Raw genomic sequence first — 13,316 nt, 5'->3', positions numbered from 1 at the left:
TTGTTACCTTATTTATTACTTCCCGCGACCAAATCCCATATTGTGGGTCTGTATCAAATTTCGCATACAAATAACTGGCCACTGTACACACACATACATAAATATGTACATATGTATGTAACCGACTACTGTACACAACATACACTTAGCATAGGTAAATCCCAGCCACGTTGTCTCCCTTGTTGTTCCATTATGATAATCATGTAATCATGCGGTGGAAGGCCCTTGAGATTGCAATTTTAACCTACGCAAGCGGATTATGGTGTACCGTTATCTGCACAAATACACACATTCCGCTAGATTGTGGATCCATTCATAGAAGTTCATTTTGAGCCGAATGACGTTCATTTGATATGGCCTGTGCGGAGGAATCTGCAAAAGTGAAACTTGGAGCCAATCTGCAATCTACACCTACAATTGATTTCCAAGAAATATGGTTATAAATAGCCAAATTTATTAATTATTACTTCAATCACGTAATAATTTTTAGATCGCGCCAATCGGTGGACGATTTTCATATAAAAAAAACGAATGAAAAACTGCAAAAATTCTAAATTTATAAAAAAAGAGCAACAATCCATTCAACCAACAGCCAATGTGTACATGTGTTTCGCATATGTATGTACAGATCTACATATGTACATGTGTATGAGAGTATGTATTATAATTCCCTAACAGCTACAACAAATTAGGCAGCCAAAGCTATCCGCCTGCCTGCCTGCCTTTTGCCTTGTATCTCTCTCACTCTTTGCTCTCATACAAACGCATGCCCCATCTCGGCGTGCATGGGTGTGTGTGTGTCTGTGAGTGATCAAGGCAGTGCCGTCGACAGCGGCCGTTAAAAAAGCAGCGAGCCCTACACGCGCTTGTAAAATTGCCCACACTCACACACACCCATACAGTCGTTCTTTTTGAATGTGCCAAAAATAAGGCAGCGACGGCGACTGCGACGCAACTAACGCCAAGTAAAACATGAAAAAAAGCAAACACACACACATACACACATAGACACAATTTTTTTTTGCGCTTATGGGTCGTAAAGTTGACCTTCAAACAGCAACATTTGCCGAAAAAATACGAACAGGCACAGGCCACCAAAAGCAAGAGACGGAACGACATGCCGAAGCTGAACCACACCAAAAATTGGCCAAAAAAAAAATTGCAAGTTTTAACTTTGGCTGCGCCCAAGCACACACACACACACACAGAGAGCCCATACATATCGTTTTGAGAAGGGGTTGCGGGTGCGGTAGCAGTAACGACGATGACGCTATGGTGCATATGTTGTTGTTGTTGATATTGTCTCATAAAAATCTAATTTCGTGAGCGCATTTTACAGAGAGAGAGCGTCGACGCTCTAGTGAGATAGAGAGCGAGAGAGATAGCTGGAGAGCGGGGGCGCTGCGGCTGTTGCTGTTGCTGCTGCTGCACATGTTGCTGCCGCCGACAGCGCTGTCTTTACTTCTTTTTTTTCGCAAACGTGCAGATCGCTGTTCTGCCTCGCTTCGGTCGCCACTCGGCCGCAAACATTTGGCAAAAAGCTCTTTCATGCTACGAATGCTCTCTTTGCTGCCGCTCTTTCTTTTCAATTTGTTGTTGCCTTTACAAATTTTTGTGTGTTTGCCATTTTCGTTGCTGCTCGCTCTCTCTGTGTGTGTGTGTGTGAGTGTTTGTGTGTTTGCGCTGCTGCTACGATCGGTATCAAGGTTTTTGGCAATTTGGTTCGTGTCTGCCGCTTCAGTCGGTTGGTAGGTCGTAGCGGCGTCGTCAAACGCCAGCGTCGTGTCTCCGTTGTGTTGTGTTCTGCTGCTGCTGCTGCTGCGTTTGCGCCTTTTTCTAGTTGGACTGCGGCGACGACGTTTTGTGCAAAATTGCCACTGCGCTGCCCGAGATCAGCATACACATACGATACGGCTCTCGCGTGCCTCTAGTTTTTGCTCAAAATTCACAAATAGCTCTGCCGCTGCCTCAGCCGCTGTCGCAGTCGCCATCGCCGTCAACGCAGCCGTGGCGCGTTTTGCGGCACTCTTAACCTATTTTCTCGCGAACTGAACATTACGAACATGTTGCGCGGCAGATACGCGTCGGACACCGGGTTGCGGTTGCGCGGATTCTAAGCACACACTCATACACAAACAAACCCAAACACACACAAACACACTCGGTGCATACTCCTCACCCCCCCACGCACACAAATACGCGCGCGCGAAAAACCCCAACCACTGGGAAAACACGGAAAAACTTGGATACTTTTTAAACCAAAAAATCTACAAACAACAAAAAAAGTGTAAAGAAATTTCAAATTTCAACAGAAATTGCAGCTACCCCCAGCACCCCCCATAAGAAAGTGCTAAAAATCTGTGCCTTAAATAAATTCAAATCAAATTCTGTAGCGATCAATGCTGATCGTGGAGAAAAATGTGGTGCCTGGAAATAGTACATAATAGTTGTAAAGTTTTAAGTTTTTAACTAAGACTTCCCACACCCGAAGGATAGCCCCAAAAAATCAAAAGAAATAACGGATTATAGCACTTCCGGAACCAACTGTACTCCACACACCGACTCGCAGTGCCGCCAAGAGTATAAAAACCCATCAAATTGGATTACACAGAATTTTGGCTGCTGCAGTCACTCTGGGAAAGGTTAGTACATCATATCCCGTCCCGTGCTCCTACGGACATCATCCAGTATACGACCTGTCTCAACCCAGCCAGCCCAGACCCGAGTCGCGGGCCTGAATGGGCATGTTCATGTGAATGGAATGGAACGGAAGCGGTGCGGTGCGGTGCGGGCAGAATGAAAACGAAATGAAAGCGAAAGTTCCCTCCCCGATTGTGTGTGGCGCATTAAGTAATACGTTCACACACACACACACAACACTCACACGGACACAGAGATACAGTGTGGTGCATATAGTATGAACAAGTGCCAGATAAGGTTTATTTTTTCCTGAGAATTTGCAACGTGCATTCCATGCGATCTGGGTCAGTGTTGTCTATGTGGGAGGATGGAAACCCTCTAGCCCGCTAGGGTTACGGCTAAGAAAATTCTAATAAATCATTCGAGTCCGTGCAAATTGGTTATTAGGGTCGCTGGGAGAGTGTTATGTAATCGGAAATATTTCAAGACATAAGATCTTCGCGCTGTTTCATATAGTGTAGGAACCCATGCAAATAATATTCGAAAATATTCCAAAAATTTCCCTTCTTCGGTTCCTTCATTCTGCCTTCCATATTCCCTATAAGTAAGGTGTGCGCGTGTTTGTGTAAGAGACCTTCAACTGTCCTACAGTTCAAAATTAATAATATTTTGACGTTCTCTTATCTGTGGAAAACTACTACAGGCCCAGGCCCATGAACGTGGCAACCCGCGGATCACTTACATCAGCCCTGCATATGGCATTGCCGTACATCTATCCCAACTATCTATCCGCACAGCCATCCATTATCTATCCACCTATCCGTACGTGTGTGTGTGTGCGATGTAAAATAAAGGTATTTGCTGTCCTGTCCCCCCCCACAGACTGGCACACAATTCAATTTAGCATATCAAGTCATGCGTAAAAGTTATCTCTAAAAATATACACGAAAAATGTTCACACAGAGCAACACTTACACTAGCTAGTAGCGGTGTGTGTGAGGGTGTGTGTGTGTGCCAGCGAGCGGACGAAAAACCTAAAACATGCGAAAATTATCTATAAATTTAAATTTTTACAATCTGTGCGCGATTATAGCAACAAAAACTACAGCAACAACAACAAAGAGTGCTACCCAAAAAAAAGAACAACAAAAAAGTATAAAGAAAAAAGCTTTGAGCTGACGTCAAACGGCAACGTCAACGTCGGCAGCGACGGCGACAGCGACAGCTTTGCTGGCAGCGCCAATTTATTTTACACAATTAAGGGTGTGCACGAAGCAGGCAGAACAGCGCCAAGGAGTGGATAGAGCGACAGAGAGGGGCAGCAGGAGAGGGCGAGAGATCGAGAGAGATGTCTGTATGAGCATTTGTATATGGAAGACATGGGCGATCGCTCACACATCGCAGCTACTCTCACACACACACATGCAGTCATTACTGTGTGCCAATTTAGATTAAAGGCAAACGAACACGAACCACGCCCCTTCACAGCCCCTGCCCTGCACGGCCCACCCATCCATTTGGTCACATAAATTCACGAAATAAAAACCCCTTTGAAGAAAGGTTATCTAGAGGGTGACTATGGCTGCTTACAAGCCCTAAAATACCAAAGTTTTATTAAATTAGGTCTCTGAATTGATTCTACATTGAATAATGAATTATATTATATAATTTTGTGTTTAGTTAATTGCTTTAAGCGGCAAACGAATTTGTTCTTGATTTAAATGTATTTCCGGGAAATTAAACGGAGAACTTAACAAACGATTTTTAGAGTGCCAAAAATCTAAATAATTTACAAGATAAACTATCCAGATATTATTTGAAAATTAAGTTTAGGAATCATAAAATAACATAAAAAATAAAACATAAACATAAAATGGTCTATTCTAATTTACAAGAATTTTCCTCCCTTTATTCCTTTCTTAAACATGTTCCTCAGCAAGTTCTGATTTACATTTTGACCAATAGAAGTGTTCCATTAAGTACTTTGGTTCGAGATAAATTCTTTAAAAGATCTTAAAAACTATTTCTTTGTATCAGCCGTTCATTTGGCAGACATTTGCTTGCCAGCTAAAATTCCATCACATTTCCAATTTTAATATAAATAATGTGCAATATTGTGAGAAAAGGATTAGGATAAGAGACACACCCATTTCTCGCTCCACACAGCTGACAAAATTCAGTGACTCTCCCCTGTTAGTGGGCAGGGGGAAATTTGAGGCCTTAAAATAATAAAAGACGACAAACGAACGAACCAGAACGAACGGCAACGCAACGCAACGCTTCAGAATCGCACAGAGGCGCTGCATTGTTGTTACCTTTTTATTTTTTTGCGCCGTGTTTTTGTGTTGTGTTATTTATTTATTTATATATTTATGCAATATTTTTATTATACATTTTTTTGTGTGATTTTTGTGGATGCGAAAGAGGCAGCCAAAACATTTTTTCTGTGCGAGCTTTGTTCGGCAGGCACCAACTGTGCAAATATTGGCTGCCGCACACTTTGCCCATTGTATGGTAGTATAAGATCTGCTTGTGTGTATAAGAGTATAAGAGTGGTTCGTTGAGTGTGTGTGTGTGTGTGGAGGGTGGAGGGGCATAACCCTATTGGGTTATGTCTCTGTGTGTGGCACACATATCAAGCGAGACCCAGGGCCCACAGTCACCCGCCAAAATCGTAGGTTCGCTGCTCGGAGGGAGAGAAGAGATGATCATCTGCCGCGTGCTCTCTCTGCCCATGTGGCTGCTGCTGGGGGTTCTAGAGATGGGCATTATGTTGATTTTCGTGAGAGTTTTGCAGAAAGAGAAAGATCGTTTGCTGCCGTACTTTTAAGTACATAATTAATATTTATTATTTGTACTTATCCCTGCCTGTGTTGCCTCGTGCCTTAAACATCCCTCACGCTGCCATCTCTAGTCTCCGTGTGTGTGTGCGCCCATTACGCTTCATTTCGCTGCCTTCCTTTTTGTTCTTGTTGCTCCCTTAGCGAATTTTGCGCGTTCCTTTTGTTGTTGCAGTTTTATTTTCGTGTGTTATAAATACATTTTTGAGAGCGAGACAGAGGGTGAGGGAAAAGGAAAAAGCTCTCAATTGGACCTCTACCTACATCCCCAACACCAGCATCGCATCTATACTGTGGCGCACCTTAGACAGATCGGAAGACACACAGCCACAATGCGAACACCTCCCAAGTATTTGCAAACAAAAACATAAATTATTTTGTTTGCCACGGGAATGGGAATGGGATTGCATATTTTTATAGATCGCTTCTCCTTCATCTTTCCTCCCATCTATTTATAACTAATTTGCTTTTTTTTGGGGCGTGTTTTGTTGGTCAAGTTTAATATTAGAACTCTCGCTCTGCAGCGGCGGAAAATGTTTTTGTTTTGATCGTTAGCTCGTGGGAAAGTAATTAGTTGTCGCGAAAAAAGATGTGCCAGAGCCTCCAAAGGGTTTTCTGCATCCCCCATCTACATTCTACATCTACATCTACAAATATATTTGTCATGTTAAGGGATTTTCCCTTTGCCTTTCCACCTGGTATTTCCAATGACTGCCAACCACGCTCACATGTTGCTCGATAGCTTCATGTTTGTGTTTGCCTTTTTTTTGCGCATGAATTAGGGCCACATGTCGGTGATCGACGCTGCCACCGTTGTTGTTGCTGCTGCTGCTGCTGCTGCCACCGACGCTGTGTGGCAGCTTTGGTCTGCCCACGCGAAGGCGCGCGCGATTTGTCAGCCGGCGAAAAGTTTCGTTGCTCATGTGCCGCCTGAGGTTGCTTTTGGCAGGGTTTAAGTGGTGGGCCCACACACACACACAACCACACACAGACAATATACAATATAGAAAGATATATACGCCCTCGCTGGCTGTTTGTTTTTGTCATGTTGTTTGCGTGTACTTAGTGCTATCCAAAGTTGTTGTCTCGCTGCTCTCTCGCAGACAATTTCTAAGTGTGTTTCCTCGAATTTGGGTCAGTCAGCGCAAAACGGCAAAACGTCGAGCAGCAGTGTTCTGTAGAGACACCTTCCAACAGCCAACAGCCACCAGAGTGTCATTGTAATTGCAAATATCCAAAGCGAGAGGCGGGGTGGGGGAAGGAGCTGAGGAACTGACATGCATTTTGGCTGCCCACGCAGCAACAAATGTCAGAATGCTGTGCATCATCTTTGCTGAATGTTCTGCACTTCGTATCAAGTGGAAATTAGCGCATTTAATTGCCTAAAAAGTGTCTGGCACACACCGAGAACCGATCCTCTCAGACACTTGACGTAATTGGCCAGGCCAAGTGCTGCCGCTGCCTCTTCTTGTAATTCTTGTTGCACCTTTGCCAAGAGTTTTCCTTTTTGTTTTTGCTAAAATGAATTTTAAAATTCTTTTAATTATTTCGATAAATGCAATTTGCTGAAGCTGCTCCTGCCTTTGCCTCTGCCCCTGCCCCTGCTTCGCGTTGTGTTAATTGAGTTGCGTTTGCGTTTACCGTGCACCACGTGACGTATGCGCAATATAATATATTAAGCATACGCCTCGTTTAATTTAGCCCGCACGACCCAATGACAAGCTCTTCGTTTAGCAGCCAATAAAATTGTTGTCGCTGTCTAAAGGAAAACCCGAAGCAAGGCAAAAAAAAACCACAAAATGCCTTTGGGCGGCAGCTGGACGGACAGCAGCTGGAACTATCCAGCTCCAATCGAATCTCGAGTACGGCCCACGGCAGATTTCACAATGGAAGAAGACAGCAGCACTCCACTAGAGCTCGAGAGTTGTGTGTGTGGACAGCTTCAAAGCCAAGCCAAGCCACTCGAGTGTGTGAGGAGCTGTGCCCCTTGGCTCCGGGGGGGCACCCACAGACTGAAGCATCAAACAGTAAGCAGCGCATAACTGTAATTATTACAGAAAGAGAGTGAGAGAAAAGGATGACATCATCGGGCAGACGCTCAACCGCCGCTGATCATAATTCAGGCTGGGGTCGGCCTGCTCTGCCTGCCTAAACAAAGTCACAACTTGCCGAGCAGTCGGCTAATTTCATTTGTCGCTCAGTTTACACAATTTCGCACTTCTTGGGCCGCCCACACGCGCTGCACGACACAGATTCGCGCTAATGTCTCGCTGCCTGCGATGCACTGAGGATGCAGCCGAACGAGCAGGCAGTGTGCACTTGCGTGTGGGCGTTCTATTCCTGGCCACGCACTGCCAGGCAATTAACACATTTGTATCTGACAAAATGTAAAATGTATCTTTTGGTGGCCGCCTGGCCGTGCTTTGGCCTCCTCCTCCTCCGGCACCGCCTCTAGCTGCTGCTGCTGCTGCTGCTGCTGCTGCACTCTTAATAATGCATTCCACTAAAAATATCTCTCAATGAGCGACAACTAAAATTATGATCTCTTGGCCGACTTGCCTCTTGCACCATGTAAAACGCGCCATGGAAATTTCCATTTTATTCTGGGAGACAAAACAAATGGCGCAAAGTGCAATTTATTAGTGAAAAAACAAAAACAGAATTTAAGCAAATTGTAATATTTATAGAAATAATGTTTCGGTCATAAAACTGCCAAACAATAGTTAAGCTCTGTCTTGGTTCCCTCATAAATTTTGTAAGACAAAAACGTGTTCTGGAATAACAGGAAAGCGCCAAGTGGGTCTACGTTTAGGTTCCCCAAAAATAGAAGAAAAAGGCAATGTAAACCACAGGGCAGACATGGTTTCAAGCTAAAGCCAGCGACCAGAGGGCCTAAATCTAAAACCTGTAATGCCCATTAGCCTAATATCGTTCGCCCCCACATCTGTGGGTTTCTGGCTGGCATCGTGACCCACTTGCTGCGCCTCTTGCTGCCCAGCCAACCTCCTACATTTGACCTTGCACAACAAACCGAATACAAATTTCGCGGTCTGGCCAAGCCCCAAGCCAAAGGCTAAATGGGAGTTTTTGGTGGCCTCTGTTTACAGGCCGGGCTTAATCAATCAAAACATGATCGGCTGGAGGGGGAGCAGCTATCTATCTGTGTGTGTGTTTGTGTATCTGTAACAGGCGACCTTCATCTTTTACAAGCTGGCTTTTGAGGCCTGGCTGGGGCTGGCTGGCTGGCTGGCTGGCCAAACCTTTTTGCAAATGCTGCTTGCTCACGGCTGATTCACGATCATCGACTGGTAGTCAGTCGGTCAGTCGGTGAGTCTGGCGCTTCGTCTGTCGTATCTATAAAGTTTGTTGTTCAAAGTTTACTTTGAGGCATTTTGCACATTTGACCATTGAGTCAAGGTGAGCAGCGGCGAATCGGGGCGCTAATCTTGATCTCGTTTGCCTTCTGCATATGTATCTCTCTCTGTGTGTGTGTATCTGTATCTATATTAATAAATTCAAATTATTCATTTTGGTTATCGCTGGAAACGCATCTTTTGTGCGATTTTGCAGCATTGATTTATATGCCTCCACAGCCAAGCAGCTACCGCTGAAGGGCAGCGAAAGGAAGGCAATTTTCGCTCCAAATTGTATCCATCAGATACGTTACGAGACGAGAGCTTAGCCAAGCAGCGTCGTAATGATTGACCATGTGGGCGCTGCCGCGCTCATTCAGCGTTCGTTGAACCCCTGTACGGGGCAAAACGGTAAATTTACAGCGCGGCCAGCGGACAACCTACGCCAACATGTAAAGTTCTAAGTCAAAAGATAAACAGCAGAGGCAGCGGCAGCAGCAGCAGCAGCGCAGCGAGAATTGGAAAACGAACGAAGCGAATGAACGAAACGAACAAACCGAACGAACGAACGAACGAACGAACGAGCCACAAAACGTCAACAAACTACTTTGTATTTATAATTATTATCGCTGTTTGCTCCCCCCGTGATGCTAGCAGTGCCCCCCTCCCCCCGTCCCGTACCCACTCTCAAGTGCTCGTGTATCTCTCATACACTCGTGCGGCTTTTGCACAAACTATTTAGAACGTGTAAATTGGAAAAAACTACGAAGCGAGTTCGAGTAGGGGGGTGGGGAGGGGGGAGTGGACGTAACGCTCTCTTACAGCGTAGCAGAACAGCTGACAGCGCTGCGGCATCGCTGCCACGGACGATAAGGCGCCACTAACTGAAAGTTGAAGGCCATTACTGATACGCTCTGGCTCTCCATGCTGGCTCTCTGCGTGTGTGTGTGTGTGTGTGTGTTCTCGGTGTGTTTGTGTGGCTGCTGTATGACTGGCAGTTAGCGTTGATTATCTAAGTATGCTGTTGACGCGTGACAAAATGTTTTTCTTTTATTATTTCCCTGCCTCATCATCATGCGTTATCTTTATCTTTATCTGCCGCTGTATCTGCAAGCTTGATATTGATTCGCGGCATTACAGCAGCAGCGGCTGAGGCACGTCTCGAGGCACCCGGTTGAGCGGCATTTAACATATTGCGCAATTTGCTGATCGCCAGCTACCCCGCCACCTGCAACGCACAGAGCAGGCTCCTCCCCATCCCTCTCTCTCTCTCTCTCTCTCTGGCTGATAAGCGGCGTAAATATTTTTAAACAATTTACGTAAGCAGCAGCGACGCAGGCCGCAGCAGCGTCAGCGTCAGTCAGCGTCGAAAGTAAAAGTTCTCATTAATTAAACAAAAGTAGCAGCCAGCAGCCAGCAGCAGCAAATACAACAACAAACATTTGTTTGCTTTTATTGCAAATTTGCATTGAAAGCGCAAGTGAAAATAAAAACTGCAATCGCATGGCGACGCTGACGTTGACGCCGCTGACAGCGACTGCAAACAGAGCAGCAGAAAGAGTGTGAGAGAGAGAGAGAGAGAGGGAGAGATGGTGTGGCAAAAAAGTATCTAAAAAATGCTTGGCTTGATGTTTTTTTGTGCTGTTTTGTTGGCGCCGGCGTTGGCCAAGTTGCGATCTTTTTTTTGTGTTACTTATTCCCCTCTTAACTTTTTTGTTGTACGCCAAAAGTAAAGTAATTAAAGCAAAAAAGTTGAACTGGCGGGATAGAATGACAGCCAGAAATGGGGCTTGGGGGCTGTCAGTGTAGCGATGTGATGTATTTAAGGGAATAATTAATTGGTTTTAATGGGTCGATTCAGTTAACGATCGGAGCGTTAGGATAACTAAATTGAAACAAAAAGTGGCACAATGAGAAATAAATATTTGGCAGTGTTGCAGCATCATCTTCAAAGGAACACTCAGTTAGCTTTACACTAAAAATAATATCTAATATTTATTGCCCCCTGCGTGAGTCATTTGCCTGTCAATTTGCTTAACCTCGCAAATATGTAGATAGCTTTTGGGTTTTCCCGACCTATTTTAGTGAAATTTACAAGCGATTTATGATGTCATCATATATTATTTGTTATCAGCACAACAAAAACCCAACACTATCTATAAACTGAGAATTTATGCCAGAGTTTTCCTGTTTGCGTTTCAAGAGATCGTTCCTTACAGCATTTCTCACAGAAGATCTCTCAGTTCAGAAATAACAAATCATTTGCCAATCGATAGGCGGCACGTGTTTGTATCCATATCCAAGGGTGTTCTGCTGTTGCGGGACCCTGGAAATCCCAGTGAAAATCTATGCAGAATAATTTAATATGCAAAATTGGAATGCACAACACAATTTGACTTGCGAAATGACTGAAAACATTTACATTTGAGTGTATATCTAGTCGTATATGAATATATCTGTAGATATAGCTATGCAAAAATATTTGGCAAACGAATTGTACTACCAAATGAAAATGGTTCGCAATCGACAAAAACATTTACAAGAGCAAAACAGACAAAGTGGAAGAATTTCGACCATGGGAATACCTTCGATATTTTCTTCCTTTTGAGTGGAGAATTTTAGCATGAGATGATGGACCTTTTAGTAACCATTTAGGACCCATTACTATTAGTAAAGGAAAAAGTGTATGTTTGGGCTGTAACAATTATGTGATTTTAAATGAATTTTGGGTCTCAAACAGTATGATATTCTAAGCAAATTTGTAATAAGTACCATGATGTATTCCCCACGACTATCAGCAAGTGCAAAAATATTAAGTGCTAAATGCAAAAGATTTGTGCGAACGAAAATGAAAGTTTAGTTTGCTCATGTGTGTGTGTCTGTGCTATTTCTGTGTTGTTGTTGTTCTTTTTCGTTGATTCTAAAACACAACACAAACAAAGAACGTAATCGGTGGATGTAGCTGGGGCAGAGCAACGGCGGGGGCTGAGGGCAGCGTGCCAATAAAAAATGCTTACGACAGCGCAGAGGCCCCCCCACACGCACACGCAAAAGCACACAAACACACGCGCGCACCCGCTATAGCTGTAGCTGTAGCTGTAATTATTATTATTGTTATGCTCGCACTCACTCGATCTAATCTCTCTCTCTCTCTCCCGGCACGTGGAAGCCCTCACACCCGCCTTGGGCTCTGCCCCTGCCTTTACGATAGTCTGCCGTTACGCTCTCTGCTCTCTTTCCACTGCATTCATTCGCTTTGCGAAAAAGTTCTTTGACGCCGGCAAAAAGCTCTCCTCTCCCACGCCAAAGCTCTCGCGCGCGCTCGTTCTCTCTCTCGCTCTGTGGTGCTCTTGTTTTGATTCTATTGTTTACTCTCTCCCTGCCGATGGAGGGATTGTAAAGAAAAGCAAAAGTGCTTCTTATCAAATCAGGAGGCTCCCTGCAGCCCCCCGCCAAACGACCTGACGTTTCCCCATTAGAACTTTGCCCGCAGACCGTTAAGATTAGGCATAGATTCCAGGGAATTGTAAAAGAGTAACAACAGCAACAACAACAAAGCACACAAAGAGAGCGTTCTCGCCGTGTAAAGCACGTAGGCGCGAGGGCAGGTTAAGCAGTTCATCAAAGCAGTGCGTCAAAGCAGTTCAGAAAAAGGGTGTACGGGAAATTAATGCACATTTTGGCAACTGCAATTTCCACTTTGAACTCACTTTCTTCCGGTGTAGGGGAGCGCAGCGGAGGGCTCCATAAATCTACCGTAGATAAGCACGAACGGCCATTAATTATGCTTGGCCACCCGCTCAGCAACACGCGCCGCACCGCACGTCTGCTGCTCAGTTTGGCTTACAACTAAATTTGCCTGGATTGCTGCTTGTCTATTTGGCTGAGTAATTAACAGTTAGCCAGCAGCAAAACATGGCGGCAACAAACGGCAATTAACACTCTACACCACACACACACAGCCACACGCATGCTGCTGCCTGCCCTGCCTCTGCCCTGCCAAGTCTGGCCACACAAGTGTGCGGGCGGGCTGATGGGTTTGGTGGTACGTGGACCGCACGTTATCGGCAAACGGAAATGCAATAAATAATTGAGAACAGCATCCCAGCAATTGTAATGAACAATTGTGTTAAATGACAAATTATCATTGGCATTTCTTGTGTTACACACACCCACGAAAATCGGCCATGGGAATGGAAATGGGAATGGGAATGGGAGGAGCAAGCAGTCTGATAACGATAACAGTTTAAGCAGTAAACTGCTTCCGTTTCCGAATATCGAAAGGCAGGAAGTGGGCCAAAAATAGAGCCTACCCAATAGTTTTTTGTTGCCTTTCCTCCAATACGATCTTAACCGAATCGTGTTACTGATAAATAACTTAATTAAGTCACTAATCAATCGCAGCCGGTTGAAACCAGAACTTTGGTTAGCACCTACGAATATTTGAATGGAATTTCCAAGCTCATAGCAAAACTTTTAACAC

This window comes from Drosophila subobscura, chromosome O (assembly GCF_008121235.1).
Source record: "Drosophila subobscura isolate 14011-0131.10 chromosome O, UCBerk_Dsub_1.0, whole genome shotgun sequence".
Classification (NCBI taxonomy): domain Eukaryota; kingdom Metazoa; phylum Arthropoda; class Insecta; order Diptera; family Drosophilidae; genus Drosophila; species Drosophila subobscura.
The sequence above is the reverse complement of the archived record's forward strand: the minus strand, read 5'-3'. Positions refer to the sequence as shown.